The 22,033-nt window shown below is 43.6% G+C and overlaps 1 protein-coding gene across 1 annotated transcript in view; it reads right to left on the bottom strand.

Moving 5' to 3' along the window:
• The window catches only part of MCMBP (minichromosome maintenance complex binding protein), a 61,047-nt gene extending 60,763 nt beyond the window's left edge, over positions 1 to 284 (bottom strand). The window contains exon 1 of the mRNA XM_012528855.4: positions 142 to 284. The gene's annotated coding sequence lies outside the window, so the exon portion shown is untranslated. The remainder of the gene's footprint in view (positions 1 to 141) is intronic.
• Between the last annotated feature and the right edge of the window lie 21,749 nt (positions 285 to 22,033).

The following is a 22,033-nucleotide window of genomic DNA, read 5'->3' as shown; positions in this document are numbered from 1 at the left end:
CAGGGGGCGGGGGCGGGGCCGCGGAAGGGCGCGGCCGCCATTTTGGAGACGGGCAAAAGGAAGGGCACCGGCGGCGGTGGGGGTTGTCGGGCGCAGAACCGTGGGAACGAGGGTGGCGCGCGGCTTGGTGCTGTCTGTCACCTTGTCCAAGCGTGAAGGGAGAAATTCCCGCAGACCGGTTTATTAATTCCTAGTGCGAGTCTTGGCAGAGCTTGGAAGCCGCAACTTCTCCAAAGCACAAACAGACCTCAGAGTCCGCTGCAGGCAAAACTAGTGAGTAAAGCAGCTTTAGGTACCCGCCCACCTCCTTTTTTTTTTTTTTTTTTTTGCTGTGACAGCTCTTTTCTTTGGCGCACTGCCGAATCCCTGTGCAGTGACTTTTCCTCAGCTGCATAAGTTCTTACCCCGCTGAGGGAGGTCCACAATTCAGTTAAGCAGGACTTTTAAAGACCCCAACTCCCTTACTGGTATCCTAGGCCTTGTGGTAAAGAGGCAGGTTCCCAACTGAGAGGCTAGTTCTCAGAAACTCAGCCTGGCCCAGCCCTTTGCCTCTGGCTTTGAAAGCCTACCCTGCAGTGGGTCTGCCCAGAGTCTGGAAGCGGACAAGGAGCTATGGCGAGCCACCCCCAGAAACGTGTATCAGGATGTTCTCAGAGAATGAAGATGGTAGGTGTCAACACACTCACAAAAGATCAGATTTACAACCCAGCCGCCTTGGGCTTTGGCGAGGAAATCTGGAAAGTCAAGTTCAGGATGAAAGAATGTTTCTTGTGAGTGCAGAATGTACCTAAGAAAACCCCAGGGAGTGAATGTAGCTCAATGGTTGAGCACCTGCCTCCAATGTAAGAGTTCCCGGGTTCAATCCCTGGTACTTCCAAAGAAAAAAGAAAAAAAGAAAGGGAGAAAGGAAGAGCATGTTAATGGAAGGAGAATGACCTGAATGGAATCTGAAAGTGGGGAGCTGAAGTACAAGAACTGAACCCCAATATCAAGTCCTCCTGGGAAGCAGACTTGGCCCAGTGGTTAGGGCATCCGCCTACCACATGGGAGGTCGGCGGTTCAAAGCCTGGGCCTCCTTGACCAGTGTGGAGCTGGCCCATGCGCAGTGCTGATGCACGCAAGGAGTGCCCTGCTACGCAGGGATGTCCCCTGCATAGGGGAGCCCCACGCGCAAGGAGTGTGCCCCGCAAGGAGTGTGCCCCGTAAGGAGAGCCGCCCAGCGTGAAAGAAAGTGCAGCCTGCCCGGGAATGGCGCCACACACACACACACAGAACTGATGCAGCAAAATGACCCAACAAAAAGAAACACAGATTCCTGTGCCGCTGACAAAGAAGACAGCGCAGCAAAATGGACACAGAGAACAGACAGGGGGGGTAGAAATTTTTTTTAAAAGTCCTCCTTAGGGCAAAAGGGGATAATTTGTAGTTCTCATTGTAAACTACTTAAATGGCATATTGGGCTGTACATCTGGCTCTTGTGAATTTGGATGGGCTAGGGAAAAAAGTGTTTCTGATCCATGGCTACCTAACCAGGGCAGTACCACCGCTCATTCACTCATTTGGCTCAAAAGGTTGTCAAGTACCTGGTTTTGGATGGGGGAAATCGCATATTTTCACTTTGTGGATAGTAACATGCAATTCAATGTATGACAAAAATCTCTGCTTCCAATCATAATTTCAGATTTGCTTTGTCTGAACTGCCAGTTGGTATCAATTCAGCAATGCTAGGAACACTCAGTATTTTGTGGTTTTTCCCACTATGGAGAATTTAAGGATTCATTAACAAGCAATTGCTCAGGTTTGACTTAAAGGGACAATGTTCCTTCTGAAATAGGTAATTATTTTATAATGTGAATAATTTCAAGCTCTCATTTTTCTGTGATAAGACATTTTGCTATTACTACTATTTATGAATAAAGAAAGAACCAGGTGAGGGTCTTTAGCAGTTTGATACACTTTATAAATTCCAAAAGTAGATACTGGATTATGTTTGTAAACTGGTCTGTACCTGGGCGTGATTCAGTTATGATTAGGACTTTGATTGGGCTACATCAGTAAGTTGTAGAGTCCCCGCCCCCTTGGTGGGCGGGAACTCAGATAAAACTATAGGCAGGCAAGCAGTTGTGGCTCAACTAGTTGGACTCCCATCTACCATATAGGAGGCCCTGGGTTCTGTCCCAGGGCCTCCTGGTGAAGGTAAGCTGGCCCGTGTGGTAAGCTGGCCCATGTGGCAAGCTGGCTCACACTGGCACAGTACTGCCCTGTGCAGGAGTGCTGCCCCATGTGAAGAACTGGTGCAGCAAGATGACGCAATGAAAAGAGACACAGAAGAGAGATAATAAGAGACACAGCAGGGAAACGGACTTTGGCCCAGTGGTTAGGGCGTCCGTCTACCATATGGGAGGTCCGCGGTTCAAACCCCGGGCCTCCTTGACCCGTGTGGAGCTGGCCATGCGCAGTGCTGATGCGCGCAAGGAGTGCCGTGCCACGCAAGGGTGTCCCCCGCGTGGGGGAGCCCCACGCGCAAGGAGTGCGCCCGTGAGGAAAGCCGCCCAGTGTGAAAAGAAAGAGCAGCCTGCCCAGGAATGGCGCCGCCCACACTTCCCGTGCCGCTGACGACAACAGAAGCGGACAAAGAAACAAGACGCAGCAAATAGACACCAAGAACAGACAACCAGGGGAGGGGGGGAAATTAAATAAAAATAAAATAAATCTTTAAAAAAAAAAAAAAAATGAGACACAGCAGATCAGGGAGCTGAGGTGATACAGGAGAATGATCGCCTCTCTCCCACTCCCAAAGGTTCCAGGATTGATTTCCAGAACCTCCTAATAAGAATACAACTAGACATAGAGAACACACAGTGAATGGACACAGAGAGCAGACAATGGAGGGAGGGGGGACAAATAAATAAATGAAAACTTCTTTAAAAAAGATCACTATGGCTAGGCTAGAGCAATGCTTCTCAACTATTTTTCCTATCAGGTTATCCATAGAAAATTATGATAATTATCAAGTATATTGGAGACTGGTATGTATATGGGATCTAGACTGGGGCAATATAAAACGTGCTTTTAATCCATTGGTGATCTTTTTTAGGAGAAACCAGAGATTGAACCTGGGACCTCGTACATGGCAAGCAGGCACTCAACCACTGAGCTACATATGCTTTCCCTTTATAAAATTTATTTATGTATTTCATTTATTTGAATGTTCTTTTTCTGACTTTAAATACATAAATTGGAGGGAAGCAGGTATAGCTCAGTGGTTGAGTGCCTGCTTCCCATGTACAAGGTCCTGGGTTCAATCCCTGGTACCTCCTAAAAAACAGTAAAATATAAATACATAAATTAGAAATATTCAGGACACTCAGAGTTTTTTTTTCTTTCCATGTTTTATATAATACTACAGTATCTGTGGAAATTATACAGTATAGTGGTCGTCACATATAAAAATATTAGCCAGAACTAAAGTAAGTATATCTTAGTTATCATTGTGTCCCAAATTATCCCAAAATTTAGTGCTTTAAACGCAAATTTTGATGATCTTACCATTTCTGTGGGTCAGGAGTCTGGGTGCCTCTGGCTCACAGTCTTTCACGGGAATGCAGTCAAGCATTGGTTGGAGCTGTGGTCTTTTCTAAGACCCAGCTGGGGCAACAGGGTCTGCTTCCAGGGTCATTCATGTGGCTGTTGGCAAACTTCAGCCCCGTGATGCCACAAGGGCGCTTGACAGAACTCTCTCATGGCATTACACCTGGCTTGTGCCAGAGCAACCCAAAAGAGAATGAGAGAGCGTTCCCAAACATTCCATCACTGCTGCCATATTCTATTTTGTTGGAAACAAGTCAATAAATCCAGTCCACACTCGAGGGCATGCATACTAGGAGGGCATTGCTGGGCGCCACCTTGGAGGCTGCCCATCATGAAGAGCATGATGGGCTCAGAATCCTCAGAATTTGGGACAGATCAGAAAATGCTGGCATCTACAATAAAGACTATAAGAATGATCATAAAATGGATGTAGTTAGCCATCTGCAGAAATTACCTGCACTGAAATACAGTTCTATAAATATTTCTGATGAGATTAGGATCATGTCAGAGAGATTAGGGCTTCTCAAATTCATTCAAGCATATTGGTACAATTTCAGGGAAATAAGACAGGACTGTAATTGATATTAGCAACTTGTTTTGTACCACTGAACCATCCACAAGGCAGACTGCTCAGACTCTGGAAGATGAATGTGGCTAAGGAGTTAATAATGTCCCTAGAATGGAGGAGGAAAATGCAAAAGTTGATGAAAATTCCTTGTGAACATGTAACACTCTTTGTTCTAATTTTAGACTGACTGAGTGTGGCAGTTGGAAGTCCTTTTATGAATCCTAGAAAGAAAAATGTTATGTTTTTTAACTAATCCATTCTTGTGGGGTATGGGGACTTTTTTTTTTTTTAAGGTACCAGGGGCTGGGGATTGAACCCAGGACCTCGAATGTAGGAAGCCAGCTCTCACCCACTAAACCACATCAGCTCCCCTGAATTGGTTTTATCATTTGTTTTTGCTTCTTGTTTGTTTTTTGTTTTTAGGTGGCACTGGGAACCCAACCCGAGACCTTCCGTGTGGGAAGCAGGCACTCAACCCTATGAGCCACATCCATTCCCAGGTATGGGGCCATTTGATTGAATTATGCCAGCTTGAGTCTCTGCCCTCTCGCTAGTTCTGACATAAATGGAGGCATAGAGAAAGACGCAGAAAGAAAGGAAGCTGCCATTTTTTGATGCTGCACTGTGAAAGAGGAGAGGACTCAAGGAAGGCTAGCAGCCAAAACTTAAGCACAAAGCTCCAAAAAGCTGGGCCCACAGAGCAGGTTAAGGTTGAGGAGATGAACCCAGGCTGAAGAGATGAGCCATATGCTTGATAGCTCACTGGTGAACTCAGGAAGAAAGCAGAGCAGCCGAGACACAGAGGAGGCCTGGTGAGAGACAAGCCTGGGGTCTGGTTGCCACAGTTGAGCTCTGGGAAATGGTAGCTTCTGGAGGGGAAGGCAGGGACCTCAGCAGCGATCTATGGCCATCCTGATCACGTGGCAGGATCCCAGGATCACCGTTAGCTGACTGGTGCCAAAGTATCTCTGCTGATGCCTTGATTTAGACATTTCACAGCTTCAAAACTGTATGCCTTTGCCCCTAATACATTTCTCAGTATAAAAGCCGAGCCATTTCTGGTACTTTGCATCGGCAGCCCTGTGGCAAACTAAGACACTGAGCAATTGACTGACACATACCTCCATCACTTGTGTGGACTTACTCACCTGAAAGGATAATCTTAAAAATAAAACGAGGGAAGTTCAAGTGATTGGGCTTCTCCCTACCACATAGGAGGTCCTGGGTTTGGTTCCTGGTGCCTCCTAAAAAAAAAAAAAAGACACAGAGAGCAGACAGCAAGCACAAACAATGGAGGTGGGAGATAAATAAATAAATCTTTAAAACAACAACAGACGGGGGTGGTAAATATACACAAGGGTGGGCTTAATCTAGAGTAGGGGGTTCTTAACCAGGGGTCCATAGACCCCTGGGGGGTCTGTGGAAAGATTTCAGGAGGTCCATGAGCTTGAACTGAAAAAAAATCAACTTATTTCCTTTATTTTCTCTGATCTTCAATGTTGAGTATCATAAAACTATCTGCTACTGCATTCTGAGAAGGGGTCCATGGTTTTCACCTGACTGGCAAAGGGATCTGTGGAACAAGAAAGGTTAAGACCCCTGATCTAGAATTATCATCACAATAGTAAGCATACACAAGGGTGAGGCTAAATCCAGAGTGACTGGGGAGTGGGGTGGGGCCACCTTAGCTGGCTTCAGTAATTTCAGGTATTAACCTTTTGCAATTTTACAATATAAAGGAATCTACATAATGATTTCACAATCATTATTTGTTAATTCTTAACCCTCAGTTACAGAAATACGTGGATTTGGGAGAAAAAGGCCTGTGAAATCCCAACCCTGCCATTTTGTCCCTTATGAAGTCACTTTCCTAAATTCTCAGTGTTCTCATTTGTAAAATGAGAATAATAATAATATTGACTACATCAGGTTATTATGAGAATTTTTAAAAATCTATTTGTAAAGTGTTTTATAAACTTGAAGTCAATATTCAAATATGTGCAAAATAGTATTTGTACAAAAATATTAGCCACCTGGTTTGTTTCTACATAATATTTCAAATTTTGTCATGTCTTCATTTATGGATTGATCCAAGGGAGCTGATTTTGTAACCTACTCTTTAAAAAATAAAGATTTATTTATTCACTTTATTTTTCCTTTATTTATCCCTCTTCTCCCCCAGATGGTTCTCTTGTCTGTCAGCTTATTGTTTGCTCGCCTTCTCCAGGAGGCGCCCCCGGGAACCAAACTCGGGACCTCCCATATGAGAGGCGAGTACCCAACGGCCTGAGCCACATCCACTCCCCATGGGCTGTGGCATCTGCTGGCTTGTGGAGTCTAGCTCGTTGCCTTGGGAGAAGGCATCTGCTCATCTTCCCATGTGATAGGCAGGCACCCAACTGGTTCAGCCACATCTGCTACCCTATAGCTTATTCTTTTTGTCATTTTGTCTTTTTCTTCCACTTACTTTTTATCTAAGTTCTATATGTGTTTAAACAGTCGAATAGATCTACAAGATTTGTTTTAAAAAATGGCCCTATACTTCCTTCATCATGACCCTGGAGGCAATCACTTCCAACTCTTTCAGGTGATTTGTTCAATATTTGTGTCTATATTTCTAAGTTAGTGTTATTGTACTTCTATCTCTGATTTCACCTTTTCTTCTTGCATTGTCTGTTCACTGCCTCCTGTGAAAGGTGATGATCTTGTTCTTTTTTATCATCATTAACCCTATCACATTTGTGATCCCTTCCTTTAGAGTGAGTTGCTACGTGGTGCACCATGGAAACGCAGGCTTATTAGGCACAACAGAAATTTTAAGCAAATGACCAGCTTATTACTTATATAGTACTAAGGGTCCAAAAGAACAGGGGAGGAGATCCCATTGTGGCTGGTCTCCTGGGTAGGCCTACTGACTGGGTCATGACCTGTGGGTGGCAGCTCTTTAGGCAAAGGACTCTGTGTGCTAAGGGTGGACTATTTATATCCCCAGCGGAGGAGCCCTGCCACTGAGAGTTCCTGATCTAATAAGCATCTGGGGCAGCTTGTTCCCAGTTCCCAGGTTCAAGGTATGGTCAGACGTTTTCATTAGACCTCACATCTCCCTGGTACTATGGAATGGAAACAGACTGAAACATCTGAGCACAATAGAAAAGGAGCTGGGGAGTAGGCAAGGGGTGGGAGATGGCCACTGAGTCTGTGTCTGTGGATTTCCCAGCACTTCCCATCTCCCTAATGTCCCAATATAGTTAAATTATAATGTTGGCTAGGTCAATATTCAATTTTTAACATTATTGTGGCTATGTAACCACTATTCACAGCCAAACCATGTAGTAAATTGTGATTGTTTTCATTTTTCTATACACGTTTTTGTTTTCCCTAGAATTAAAATATTTTCTTAGTTTTCTGTGTACTTATCACTCATTCAATCCTAACTGCACAGAATTTCTACTGGATTGTGAGATCCTTGAAGCATTAATTTTGTTATTTTTATGTTGTTTTGTTCCCCTGCACCTAGAGCAGTGCCTGTCATATAATAGGTGCATGATAAATAATTGCAAAATGAATAAATGCACATTCTCCTCCATCAGTTGCCTAAATCTCTTTAGATATTTACACATTTCAGGAATTCTATCTACTTTATTTTCTTGGAGACATCATTCTCAGAGCCTTTTGACTTATTACAATATGGACTTGTTGCCATCTACTTCTGGCGCAAAACTGTCTTCCTACAATTATTACCCTTAAGATTTTCTTTTCCTTTTTCTTCTTTACATTGAGATTATAAACTGTCCTTCAAAATTTGTTTCCCTCTTCTTCCAATATATAGACAGGTAGTCCAGCAAATGACTGCATTTCCCAGATATAGATGTAGCTGAGATTGGTTGCACAGGTAAGGACTATATTTCCCAGCCTTCCTTGAAGGTAGGTAGGGCTGTGTAATTAGTTCTCACCAGTGAAATGTGAGTGAATAAGGAGTGTGCAACTTCTACCTCAATTTCTTAGGAGAAAAGACTTGGCCTTGGATATGTTCTTTCCTCTTTCCTGATGGTAGGATGGTAATGAGTAGAATTAAAAAAAATTTTTTTTATATCCTAAAATTTTAAAAGAACATCGCATTTGGGGGTCAAAGAGCTATTAGCATTACTCTAAATATTCAGAAATTGGCATCAGAAGTGGGGTGCTATTGTAACAGAAAGTAGTAGGATAGTAGGTGGTGTTTTGTGAAAGACAAAATGCCCTCAGGAAACGGACTTGGCTCAGTGGTTAGGGCGTCCGTCTACCACACGGGAGGTCCCCGGTTCAAACCCTGGGCCTCCTTGACCTGTGTGGAGCTGGCCCATGTGCAGTGCTGATGTGCACAAGGAATGCCCTGCCATGCAGGGATGTCCCCTGCGTAGGGAAGCCCCACGTGCAAGGAGTGTGCCCCGTAAGGAGAGCCGTCCAGCGTGAAAGAAAGTGCAGCCTGCCCAGGAATGGCGCCGCCCATACTTCCCGTGCCACTGACAACAGAAGCGGACAAAGAAACAAGACGCAGCAAATAGACACAGAGAACAGACAACCAGGGGAGGGGGGAGGAATTAAATAAATAAATAAATCTTTAAAAAAAAAAAAGCCCTGGACAGGGGGAGTGGATGAGGCTCAAGCAGTTGGGCACCTGCCTCCCACATGGGAGGTCCCAGGTTTGGTTCCCAGTGCCTCCTAAAAAAGATGAGCAGACACCACAATGAGCAGGCACTGCAACGAGCAGATGCCACAATGAGCAGATGCCACGACCACCCCAACAAGCAGACACTGCAACCAGCAGATACTGCAACTGCTGCAACTGCTGCAACCAGCAGACAATGCAGCCAGCGGGGAGTGGATGTGGCTCACGCAGCCTCTATGTGGGAGGTCCTGGGTTTAGTTCCCTGAACAGGCAGATGAGGGAGCCATCTTGGGGGAGGGGCGATAAATACATCTTTAAAAAAAAAGCCCTAGACAATTAAGATGATTTTATTCAGGCTATTGAAATTGGGAGAATGGTAATTAATTAGGGAATGGCTCAAAGAAGAAGGAGACTTGGGGTTTTATAAAACAAGGAGTCACTGAAGAAGGGTAGAGGTGAGTCTGCTAGTTGAATATGGGAGAGCAGAATTGTCCTTTGCAATTAAGTCTTTCTTCGTATGCAAAATGGTGGGGGTTTTTCTTAACTTAGTCTGTTTCCCGGGAACAGAGAGCTCAGGTAAATTTCAACATTCTCAGAGGAAACAAAAGCGGCAGGCCTGCTGGGGACTGCACTTCCTGGCTGCCTTTCAAATGAAAAGTAGAATTTGACTAAGTTCTCACTAATGGTATGTGAGCAAAATTGTCATGTGCAGGCTGAAATGCTCATTGTATTATGGTATCATATTTTTTTGTAAAACTGTTGCCTGTGATGATTTGGAAGGCAGAACAAGTGCAACTCTAAGGAGTGGCTGGAAAGTGCTAGAATGTTAGTGTGTGTTGACTACTTCTTGCAGCTTTTAGCAAGTTTCCCTCTCCTCAAGGTAAACTCAGCCTGCAACACAAAGCTGCCTTCATGCCCCAGGACACAAGTTAAAAAGTAACAGACCTCCCCACAGGAAAACAAAGTGCGGACCTTGTTGTAAACTGTAATCTTCTCAAAACTATACACTCCCTTCCTGTGATAACATCGCTGGACCCCTTCTGTGGGTTTCATGTGACCCTAACAGAAGCTCTGCTCCCATACGCTATGGAATATCTTTGTCTTGAAACCCATTGTATTGCCCCTCATTTTCCTGCCTCTCTGTGAAGTGCTACTTTCATTCTCTGAACCGTGCTGCCTTTGAAGAACCTCTTTTGTCTGATTCAGTGCCAAGTGTGTTCTTTGGTCTTATGGCTGCCCCAAGCCCTGTTCTCTAGGAGTCGGGTTGGAACAATTGGCAAGCCAGGGAGGAGGCAGAAGGACCACTGGCAGTGACAGGCCTGAGCTCCGGGAAGGGAGAATCCATGGGGGAAATCCTGGGTTGGTCTATAACATCCATGTGGGGAGGGGTAACTCCCGTCTTAGATGAGTGGGGACCACCGAAAGCATATGGGGACACCCTAAAAGCTCTGGCAGGTACACTGGCTGTGCTAGAGCTGGTAGGAGAGCAGCTGCAATTAAATACAAAGAAGGGAGACCACCAACAGCGGCAGCTATATAGAACGGCCCTTATTAGGACCCTTGTTCTACCAAGGCAGAACAAATGGCAAAGGCTTCTGTATGTCACCTGGAAGAGGAATTAAAGCCCGAAAGAGATACCCACTTGGCACAGGAAGAAATGAAAGATTGGGGGAAGCGGACTTGACCCAGTGGTTAGAGCATCCGTCTACCACATGGGAGGTCCGCGGTTCAAACCCCGGGCCTCCTTGACCCTTGTGGAGCTGGCCTATGCACAGTGCTGATGCGCACAAGGAGTGCCCTGCCACGCAGGGGTGTCCCCCGCGTAGGGGAGCCCCACATGCAAGGAGTGCGCCCTGTAAGGAGAGCCGCCCAGCATGAAAGAAGGTGCAGCCTGCCCAGGAAAGGCACCGCACACACAGAGAGCTGAAACAACAAGATGACGCAACAAAAAGAAACACAGATTCCCGTGCCGCTGACAACAACAGGAGCGGACAAAGAAGATGCAGCAAATAGACACAGAGAACAGACAACCAGAGCTTGCGGGAGGAAGGGGAGAGAAATAAATAAATAAATCTTAAAAAAAAAAAAAGCAATGAAAGTTGTCTGTGCCCTGCATGAAGTAGACAACCAGTTAGAAATCCTGGCTTGTAGGTATGCTCGGGTTAGGGGCCATAGCTTCCCCAAGTCCAGGTCTGAAAAATATTTACCCCTCCAGAGTGGGACCCTAAAGCATGGGACCCTATGGATTCCTGGTAGGAGAGGAGGAGGAACCCACATGACTTCCACAGCAAAAGTGGAGGTCCTCACAAGATCAGCCTCCTGGGGTCCAGCATCTCTGTCCGCCTTAGCAAAAGTTACATGAAACTATGAGGGACCCTACTGATGCCCTTTGGGAGATTTAGGGCAAAGATACAGGCAGAAATCTAGAAAGTCACTGCCTAACTGGCTTCTAACGTCATGGGACTCTGGAGCAGGAGTTGCATTTATCTGGGGTAGAAATGAGTAAATTAACATCTAATCCCACCCACCCTTCTTTGTGCCAGTGTTTATAGACCAATCTGGCGAAACAAGAACAGTGTCACTATTAGTATGGTTAGTTGCTGGATACAAAACTGCCTGGCCTAAGGAAGGGATATGCCACCCCTCATTGGCAATCTATGGAAGAGTTACAGGATGTTTTGCAGGGGTTGGGGATCAAACATGCCATTTATGCTGCCAACTTTGCAGGGCCTGATGCCAAAGCTTTTACTGCAGGAGTGAAAGATACCATGTTACACACTGCCCCACATCATTATTATAGGCCTTTGGTGTCAGTCTTAAACCCCCTAGTTGGGCAAGCTCTGTCATGAGCTGCACAGGCGATAGCAGATTTAGGGGAATCAGAAAGGCTGGGGGGGTGGTTTGGGGAGGAGAACGGCAGGAGTTAGTTTGGCAGAAAAGGTGTCCTGAGGGCATGACGGCCCTAATCCTGTGTTGTGCAAGCAAATGTGGGCAGATCTTATCACTGCAGGCACTGAGCTAGAAACAGTAGACAGCCAGGTGCTGTTCTAGTGAAGCTGTGGAGCAAGCTACCTAAAGAAAAAGGGTTGGGGAGCCAATGTGACTGGAGCAGTTGAGTGCCTACTTTTCACATGGGAGGTCCCGGCTTCAATCCCCTGCCCCAGTACCTCACAAACAAACAAACAAACAAAGATTTACAAAACTGCCCCCTCAGAGTATGCGGGTTAAGGAAAACTGAATAGAGAATTGCCGCTCTAAATCCAGAAGCCTTCTGCTCTGCCAGCAGAAACTTGGCAGGCAACCTTCCCCTATCACAAGGGAGAGGTCAAGATCCCCAGGGAAGAACAATAGCCGACCCGGGAGTGGAGGCCACATGTGGAATTAACCATTTATTGGTCCCTTACCAATCAAAAAACGGTGCTTTCCTTAGTAGACACAGGAGCTGAATGTGCTTTAATTCATGACAAAGTAGTGGGAGTCCATGGGCAAGTACTGCCCATCACCAGCTATGGGGGGAAAACAGTTTATGCTGAAAAACAAATTTTAGTTTTACAAATTGGATATTTACCTCCCCAAAAAACATTCAGTGTATACTTTCCCTATATCTGAATTTATTTTCAGAATTGACATTCTCCAAAACATCACTTTACAAACTACCATAGTGGAACTCTGCCTTCGATGCAGAGGAATAAAGGCAGTGCTAAAAGGAAAAACTAAGTGGTCCCTAGAGAAAGTTCCTTCACCCTGAAGAATTGTAGCAACCAAATAGTACAAGCTCCCTTGAGGGCACCAAGAAATTATGGCTACAATCAAAGAATTGGAAGGTGGGAATAATAATAACTACCCATAGCCCTTTTGCTAGTCCTGTAATGGCCCGTACGGAAGTCTGATGGAACATGGCATGTGACAGTAGATTACCGTGAATTAAGTAAAGTAACATCACCACTGTATGTAGTGGTCCTAAATTGCTGGTTTATTACAAGAAATTAGTTCCCAGTTATGTCAATATCATTTTGTTCTGGATCTTGCTAGGACTTTCTTTAGACAAGCCAGCCTGCATTGGTCTTCACATGTGAAGGTCAGCAATGGACTTTTACAGTGCTTGCCCAAATCTATGTGTATAGCCTGCCCATCTGTCATGGCCTGAGGCAAAGGACTTGGCCCTGCTGTAGAAGAAACCTGAGGCTGTAACTTAATTTCATTATATTGATGATATTATGTTAATTTAGTAATTCTTTTCCAGAATTAAAAGCATCAGAGACTATTTTTTTTAAAGATTTATTTATTATTTATTTCCCCTCCTCCCCTACCCCCGTTTTCTGTTCTCTGTGTCCATTTGCTGCATCTTCTTTGTCCCCTTCTGTTGTTGTCAGCGGCATGGGAATCTGTGTTTCTTTTTGTTGCGTCATCTTGTTGTGTCAGCTCTCCGTGTGTGTGTGTGTGTGTGTGTGTGTGTGGCGCCATTCCTGGGCAGGCTGCACTTTCTTTCGTGCTGGGTGTCTCTCCTTATGGGGCGCACTCCTTGCGCGTGGGGCTCCCCTGCGCGGGGACACCCCTGCGTGGCAGGGACCTCCTTGCGCACATCAGCACTGCGCATGGGCCAGCTGCACACGGGTCAAGGAGGCCCAGGGTTTGAACCGTGGACCTCCCATGTGGTAGACGGACGCCCTAACCATTGGGCCAAGTCCGCTGCCCATCAGAGATTATTGTGTGTCTCATCTTGTGTGACTATGTGGACTCTTCTTATGCCTAAATTATTTGTTGATGTCATGGTAGAAAACTCAGAAAATTTGGAGAGGGAAAAGATATGGTATTGGAAGCCCCCCTTCCCCATAACCCTCCTACCTGGTATTTTGCTCTCTACTAATGGAAATATTGCTTATATATTGTTAGACCAGCCTGATTTGCCCCTTATTGTTGCCTGTAAACATCTTTCTTTTTGCCCATAGCGTTCTTGTCAATACTTTTCTGCAGTGGGCTTCAGCGGTAACCGGGCTCACAGTTGGACCCAATGTTGCACTAATCTACCATCCGTGGGTGCTACTGGCCTTTCCTGTACGGTCACTCTTGCAAATTGGCCAGCATGAACACCTTGCTGGTATGGCAGAGTACAACCTATCAACAAGTTTGGGATGAGAACTTCACCTTTAAGACTGAAATCCAACTGCCATCTTACAATAAGACTCATAAATAGATATTTTCCCTTGTAAGAGAATATATGAAAAAATTCAAACCTCTTAGAATATGCTGTATATGATGGTTTAGGTTAACTGCTCAATCTCTCACCTTGGATTGTATTGCCCCTATCTGTATGGAAGGCCAAGAGGGAATCTGTAATGTGGGGTGGTTACCTCGTGAATTGTGTAACTTCACTGGTAAACTAAAAAATGAGAGTTTTTCCAAAGGCATAACCCCCAGTTAAACATCGGGGATTAGCTGTCCCCTAAGGGATAGCTATGGGCTTGTGGGCAAAACGGATGGCCGTACTTGCCCTACAACTGAACTAGACAATGCACATGGGGACAGCCATGTCCCCATCACTTTATATGACTCTGCCCCAAATTCCCAGAAATGGTCAAAGCTAGATATAAAGTAAAGTGCACCCCCTAGTGGTATTATCTATTAGCTATCATTGCACCAGGTGATGCTGCAATTGTTACTGAAAAACAGGTAGTTGCTTTAGCGAACCACACCGTTCAAGCTCTTAATGATTCTTTTTAAAAAAGATTTATTTATTTATTTCCCCCACCCTGTCTGCTCTCTGTGTCCATTCACTGTGTGTTCTTCTGTGTCTGCTTGTATTCTCATTAGGTGGCTCCAGGAACTGATCCTGGGACCTTCTGGAGTGGGAGACAGGCGCTCATTCTCTTGCACTACCTCAGCTCCCTGGTCTTCTATGTCTCCTATCGTCTCTCCTCTGTGTCTCTTTTTGTTGCATCATCTTTTTTTTTTTTAATTGATTTTGTAAAAATGTTACATTAAAAAAATATATATATATATATGAGGTCCCATTCAGCCCCACCACCCCCACCCCACCACTCCCCCCCTCAGCAACACTCACTCCCCTCATCATGACACATCCATTGCACCCGGCAAGTACATCTCTGGGCATCTCTGCACCTCATGGTCAATGGTCCACATCATGGCCCATACTCTCCCACATTCCATCCAGTGGGCCCTGGGAGGATTTACAATGTCGATGATTGCCCCTGAAGCACCATCCAGGGCAACTCCAAGTCCCAAAGGCACCTCCACATCTCATCTCTTCCTGCCACTTCCCATATCCATCAGCCACCATGTCCACTTTTCCCACTCCAATGCCACCTTTTCTCTGTGGGCCTTGGATTGGTTGTGTCCGTTGCACCTCTATGTCAGGAGGAGGCTCAGATTCCACATGGATACTGGATGCAATCCTGCTTTCAGTTGTAGGCACTCTAGGCTCCATGGTGTGGTGGTTGTCCTTCTTCAACTCCATCTTAGCTGAGTGAGGTGAGTCCAATAAATCAGATTGTAGGAGCTGGAGTCTGTTGACGCTCAGGGCCTGGCTATCATATTGTCAGTCCAGAGATTCAAATCCCCTAAATATATCTTAAACCCCAACACCAACTACAATTCCAGTAAAGTAGGATGAAAGTCTTATGAAAAGAGATCCCATCTGAGTCCAGTTCCATCATGCAGAAACACCAGCTCCAAAGAAGGGCCATCTGATATGGCAGTGAACCCCGTCTGCCATGACCATAGAACCCGTGGGTCTCTTTAGCCCTCAAAGGAACCAATACCTGGGGATTGTATCTACTTTATCTGTCTCTTAGACTCTGCTCAGTTGTGCATAAGGGCAATCCTTCTGACAGCCTCCAGACTCTTTTTTAGAGACTCGTAGCCATATAAACTCATTTCTCCTTTCCATTTCCCCCTTACATTAGGTCAAACAGCATTTTAAAGTCATGTTATTATATGTAGACAGGGATATTCTGCTGATCCGCATTGAACCTTTAATTCAAGGTCGTTTTCTAGTTCCATCTTCAGCTGGTATTTGGTAGTGATCCCTCGGTGCCAGGGAGGCTCATCCCTGGGTGTCATGTCCCACGCTGGGGGGAATGCACTGCATCTACATGCTGAGTTTGGCTTCGAGACTGTCCACATTTGAATAACATGAAGGCTGTCAGGAGGAAATTCCCAGGCACAGTGCTGCTCTAGGCCTTGTTCTTATTTCAGGCATATAGGCTCACAAGCATAGTCATTAGTATCATGCTCTCACTGTTGGAACCTCATTCCTTCCTGGTCCTTACCGTTACACCTGGGGGACTGCTGCTGTTCCCCTAGGGACCACGACGGAGCACTCCCGGCCAGGAACTCAGTACCCCTCCAGCTGTAGTTTTTAATTGTTGCCACTATGAGTATATCCAAACATTACCATGCACCCTGGGCATATGCCCTGTACAGCTCGCTGTCAGCCATATATCACCTGTCAATAGTATCCTATACCAGTATTCCTCCGCTGCCATTGTTGAACTACTTTGTGATCCAAAACTTCCTGAAAATTGAAGTCCAGTGTAATGTCAGGGTCCCTTACTAGTAAAATGGCATATAGCGATGGGTTTAAAGGTTAGATATAGAATACGTGTTGACTTGGAAAAATTCTACATCCTATCTTTATTTTATTTTTTCCCTATGTATTGAACTTCTCTTCACAAGAGCCCTAGACCACAGTAATTCATATATACAATATACAGTACTCCCCCACATCTACCATTAAACCTTTTCCCTTCCACAGCGATATTCTTATAACTTATTCATATCATTTACTTAAAGTGATGTACAGACTCTGAGACAATAGCTTTCAAACAAGGTGACATCTGTGCTTACATTGTGTTCCATACTTTAGGATATACAGTTTTCTAAATATTTAGTTATCCTATGTTTTACATTATGGTTTACTTTATTAGTCTGTCATCCCCTATATGTTTATGGTATAATATTACATGTTTTATATCCATCCTTGTGTACTCTCGTGAAAGTCCTCTCTTACCCCACATTTACTTTGGTTCCACACATTTAACATCCATTTTCCTATCCCCTTGGTGCCCACAGTGACAGCCAGCCTCCGTTTCCCGAGGAGCCCCGTCCAGAGACACTTGCAACATTGTTCAGGGCCTAACTTGCTCAATTACCCCAATGACCTGGGAGCCACCCTTTCTCTCGAGAGATACAGTTCCCTCTATCTGATGGCATTAGTCTTCCCCAGGATGTGGGTCCACCCCCACTCTCATTACTTGTGTCTCTACCCAATGGTACCACCCACTCTGGCAAAATGAGCATTCAGACATTCCCCAGGAGCCTGTCCCGCATCCGACCATCCCCTCCGAGCATCCTAAACAGGTAACCCTCTTAATTATATTTTGATATGATTTTCTCAGCATTTTACGCTCGACCAACACCTGACACTCTCCTATGTTCGTATGCTACCCTTCCCTCCCCCCACTTTTTGGGCAATATTACCCATCCGCCCATCCCCAGCCCCCCTCAAACCTGCAAACCCCCATCCAAAGGCAACCTCTTACCCCCATTTTATCTCTTCTTTGTGTTCATACTTACCGCCAGCTCATCATAAATTCCATCCCTGCAGACGTCGGCTCACATCCTTCCTCCACTCCCCGATTTCCTGTAAGCCTATCGTTCAGTCTCTAGCTCTCTGAGGCAGCTTTCTTATTTCATATCATTGAGTTCATGTAGTATTTGTCCTTCAATGCCTGGGTTGCTTCACTCAACATAAGGTTCTCAAGATTAATCCATGTTATCACGTGTGTTTGTAGTGTATTTATTCTTACAGTCGAGTAGTATTCCATTGTGTGTATATATACCACATTTTATTGATCCACTCATCTGTTGATGGGCATTTGGGTTGATTCCAACTTTTGGCGATAGTGAACAATGCTGCTATGAACATTGGTGTACATATATCGGTTTGTGTCCTTGTTTTCAGTTCTGCTGGGTATATACCCAGCAGTGGTATTGCTGGGTCATATGGCAAATCTATGGTTAGTTTTTTGAGAAACCGCCAAACTGTCCTCCAGAATGGTTGGATCCTTCTGCATTCCCACCAGCAGTGGATGAGTGTGCCCCTTTCTTCACATCCTTTCCAGCATTTGTATTCTTCTGTTTTTTTCATAGCTGTCAATCTTATGGGAGTAAGATGGTATCTCATTGTAGTTTTGATTTGCATTTCCCTGATAGCTAGAGATTTGGAGCATTTTTTTCATGTGCTTTTTAGCCATTTGTATTTCTTCTTTGGAGAAGTGTCTGTTTAAATCTTTTTCCCATTTTTTAAATGGGTTGCTTATCTTTTTATTTTCAAGATATAGGAGTTCTTTATATATGCAAGTTATAAGTTTCTTATCAGATATATGGTTGCCAAATATTTTCTCCCCCTGTGTTGGCTCCCTTTTTACTTTCTTGACGAACTCCTTTGAGGTGCAGAAGGATTTAATTTTGAGGAAGTCCCATTTATCTATTAGTTCTTTTGCTGCTCGTGCTTTTGGTGTGATATTCATGAATCCATTTCCTATTACAAGGTCCTGTAGATGTTTCCCTACACTGCTTTCCAAGGTTTTTATGGTCTTGGCTCTTATATTTAGGTCTTTGATCCATCTTGAGTTGATCTTTGTATAAGGTGTGAGATGGTAATCCTCTTTCATTCTTCTACATATGGCTATCCAGTTCTCCAGGCACCATTTGTTGAATAGGCCACTCTCTACCAGTTGAGAGGGTTTGATGGCTTTATCGAATATTATATGGCTATATATGTGAGGTTCTATATCTGAGCTTTCAATTCGATTCCATTGGTCTGTGTGTCTCTCCTTATGCCAATACCATGCTGTTTTCACTACTGTAGCTTTATAGTATGTTTTGAAGTCAGGTAGTGTGATTCCTCCAATTTCATTTTTCTTTTTCAGTATGTCTTTGGCTATTCGGGGTCTCTTTCCTTTCCAAATAAATTTCATAGTTAGTTTTTCTAGTTCCTTAAAGAAGGCTGTGTTGATTTTTATTGGGATTGCATTGAATGTGTAGATCAGTTTTGGTAGGATAGACATCTTAATAATATTCAGTCTTCCTATCCATGAACAAGGAATATTCTTCCATTTATTTAGGTCTTCTTTGATTTCCTTGAACAGTCTTGTATAGTTCTCAGTGTATAAGTTTTTTACCTCTTTAGTTAAATTTATTCCTAAGTATTTGATTTTTTTATTTACTATTGTGAATGGTATTTGTTTCTTGATTTCCTCCTGATCTTGCTCATTATTGGTGTACAGAAATGCTACTGATTTTTGCACATTGATCTTATAACCTGCGACTTTACTAAACTCATTTATGAGTCCTAGAAGCTTTCTTGTAGATCTCTCAGGGTTTTCTATGTATAGGATCATGTCATCTGCAAATAGTGAAATTTTGGCTTCTTCCTTTCCGATTTGAATGCCTTTTATATCTGGTTCTTGCCTCAGTGCTCGAGCAAGTACTTCTAAGACAATGTTAAATAGGAGCGGAGACAATGGGCATCCTTGTCTTGTTCCTGAGTTTAGAGGGAAGGATTTTAGGATTTCTCCATTGTAAACAATGTTGGCTTTAGGTTTTTTTTTTTTTTTTTTAAAGATTTATTTATTTATTTAATTTCCCCCCTTCCCCTGGTTGTCTGTTGTTGGTGTCTATTTGCTGCGTCTTGTTTCTTTGTCCGCTTCTGTTGTCGTCAGCGGCACGGAAAGTGTGGGCGGCGCCTTTCCTGGGCAGGCTGCTCTTTCTTTTCACGCTGGGCGGCTTTTCCTCACGGGCGCACTCCTTGCACGTGGGGCTCCCCCACGCGGGGGACACCCTTGCGTGGCACGGCACTCCTTGCGCGCATCAGCACTGCGCATGGCCAGCTCCACACCGGTCAAGGAGGCCCGGGGTTTGAACCGCGGACCTCCCATATGGTAGACGGACGCCCTAACCACTGGGCCAAAGTCCGTTTCCCTTAGGTTTTTTGTATATACTCTTTATCATGTTCAAAAAATTTCCTTGTATTCCAATCTTTTGGAATGTTTTTATCAAGAAAGGTGCTGTATTTTGTCAAATGCTTTTTCTGCATCTATAGATATAATCATGTGATTTTTTTCCTTCAATCTGTTTATATGGTGTGTTACATTGATTGATTTTCTTATGTTGAACCATCCTTGCATACGTGGAATAAATCCCACTTGGTCGTGGTGTATAATTCGTTTAATGTGTTGTTGAATACGATTAGCAAGTATTTTGTTAAGTATTTTTGCGTCTAGGTTCACTAGAGAAATTGGTCTGTAATTTTCCTTTCTTGTGGTGTCTTTGTTTGGCTTTGGTATTAGGGTAATGTTGGCGTCATAGAAGGAGTTCAGCAATGTTCCTTCTGTTTTGATTTTTTGGAATAGTTTCAGCAGGATTGGTGTTAGTTCTTTCCAGAATGTTTTGTAGAATTCACCTGTGAAGCCGTCTGGCCCTGGGCTCTTCTTAGTTGGGAGATTTTTAATGACTGATTCTATCTCTCTGCTTGTGATTGGTTTGTTAAGATCATCAATTTCTTCTTTCGTCAATATGGGTTGCTTATGTGTTTCTAGGAATTTGTCCATTTCCTCTAAATTGTCATTTTTGTTGGAATATAGTTTTTCAAAGTATCCTCTTATGATAGTCTTTATTTCTGTGGGGTCAATGGTGATATCGCCTTTCTCATTTCTTATTTTGTGTATTTGCATCTTCTCTCTTTTTTTCTTTGTTAGTCTCGTTAAAGGTTTGTCAATTTTGTTGATCTTCTCAAAAAACCAGCTCTTGGTCTTGTTTATCTTTTCAAGTGCTTTCTTATTTTCTATTTCATTTAGTTCTGCTCTTATCTTCGTTATTTCCTTCTTTCTTCTTGCAGTTGGGTTACTTTGTTGTTGTTTTTCTAATTCCTTCAAATGTGCAGTTAGTTCTTCAATTTTTGCTCTTTCTTCTTTTTTGATATATGAATTTATGGCTATAAATTTCCCTCTCAGTACTGTTTTTGCTGCATCCCATAAATTTTGGTATGTTGTGTTATCATTATCATTTGTTTCAAGGTAGTCCTTGATTTCTTTTGAGATTTCCTCTTTGACCCACTGTTTTTCTAAGATTGTGCTGTTTAATTTCCACATCTTGGTGTGAAACCTGGGCCTCTGTCCCTTGCAAATTTCCAGCTTGACTCCACTGTGGTCAGAGATATTGTTTTGTATGATTTCAATCTTTCTGAATTCATTAAGCTTTTCTTTGTGGCCTAGCATATGGTCTATCTTGGAGAATGATCCATGTGCACTTGAGAAAAATGTATATCCTGCTGTGTTTGGGTGTAATGATTTATATATGTCTATTAGATCCAGCTCCTCTAATATACTGTTCAAATGTTTTGTTTCTTTAGTGATTCTCTTTTGTGATGTTCTGTCCAAGGTAGATAGTGGTATATTAAAATCCCCCACTATAATTGTAGATGCATCTATTGTTTCACTTAGTTTTTCCAGCATTTGCCTCATGTATTTAGAGGCACCCTTGTTAGGAGCATAAATATTTATGATTGTTCGATCTTCTTGACAGATTTTCCCTTTCACTAAAATGTAGTGTCCTTCTTTGTCTCTCACAATTGTTTCACATTTAAAGTCTATTTTGTCTGATATTAATATAGCTACTCCTGCCTTTTTTTGGTTACTGTTTGCTTGTATGATTGTTTTCCAGCCATTCACTTTCAATCTCCATGCGTCTCTGGGTCTAAGATGTGTCTCTTGTAGACAGCATACGTATGGGTCATATTTCCTTATCCAATGACCCAGTCTGAATCTTTTGATAGGTGAGTTTAATCCATTGACATTCAGTGTTATTACTTTCAAGGAATTATTTGTGTTAGCCATATTTTGATTGGATTTGTGTTTGTCATATTTTGTTTGTATTTTTTTTTCTTCTATTTTTGTCTTTTTTTGTTGCTCTTATACTCTCCTCCAACTCTGCCTGTCCTGTTTTTTCCTTTCTTCCTGCAGGACTCCCTTTAGAATTTCTTGAAGGGGAGGTTTCTTGTTGGTATACTCTTTCAGTTTCTGTTTATCTGTGAATATTTTGAACTCTCCATCATGTTTGAATGCTAGTTTAGCTGGATAGAGTATTCTTGGTTGGAAATTTTTTTCCTTTAGTACTTTGATTATATCATACCACTGCCTTCTTGC

The sequence above is a fragment of the Dasypus novemcinctus genome, chromosome 6 (genome assembly GCF_030445035.2).
Source record: "Dasypus novemcinctus isolate mDasNov1 chromosome 6, mDasNov1.1.hap2, whole genome shotgun sequence".
Taxonomy (NCBI): Eukaryota; Metazoa; Chordata; class Mammalia; order Cingulata; family Dasypodidae; genus Dasypus; species Dasypus novemcinctus.
The sequence above is the reverse complement of the archived record's forward strand: the minus strand, read 5'-3'. Positions and strand labels throughout refer to the sequence as shown.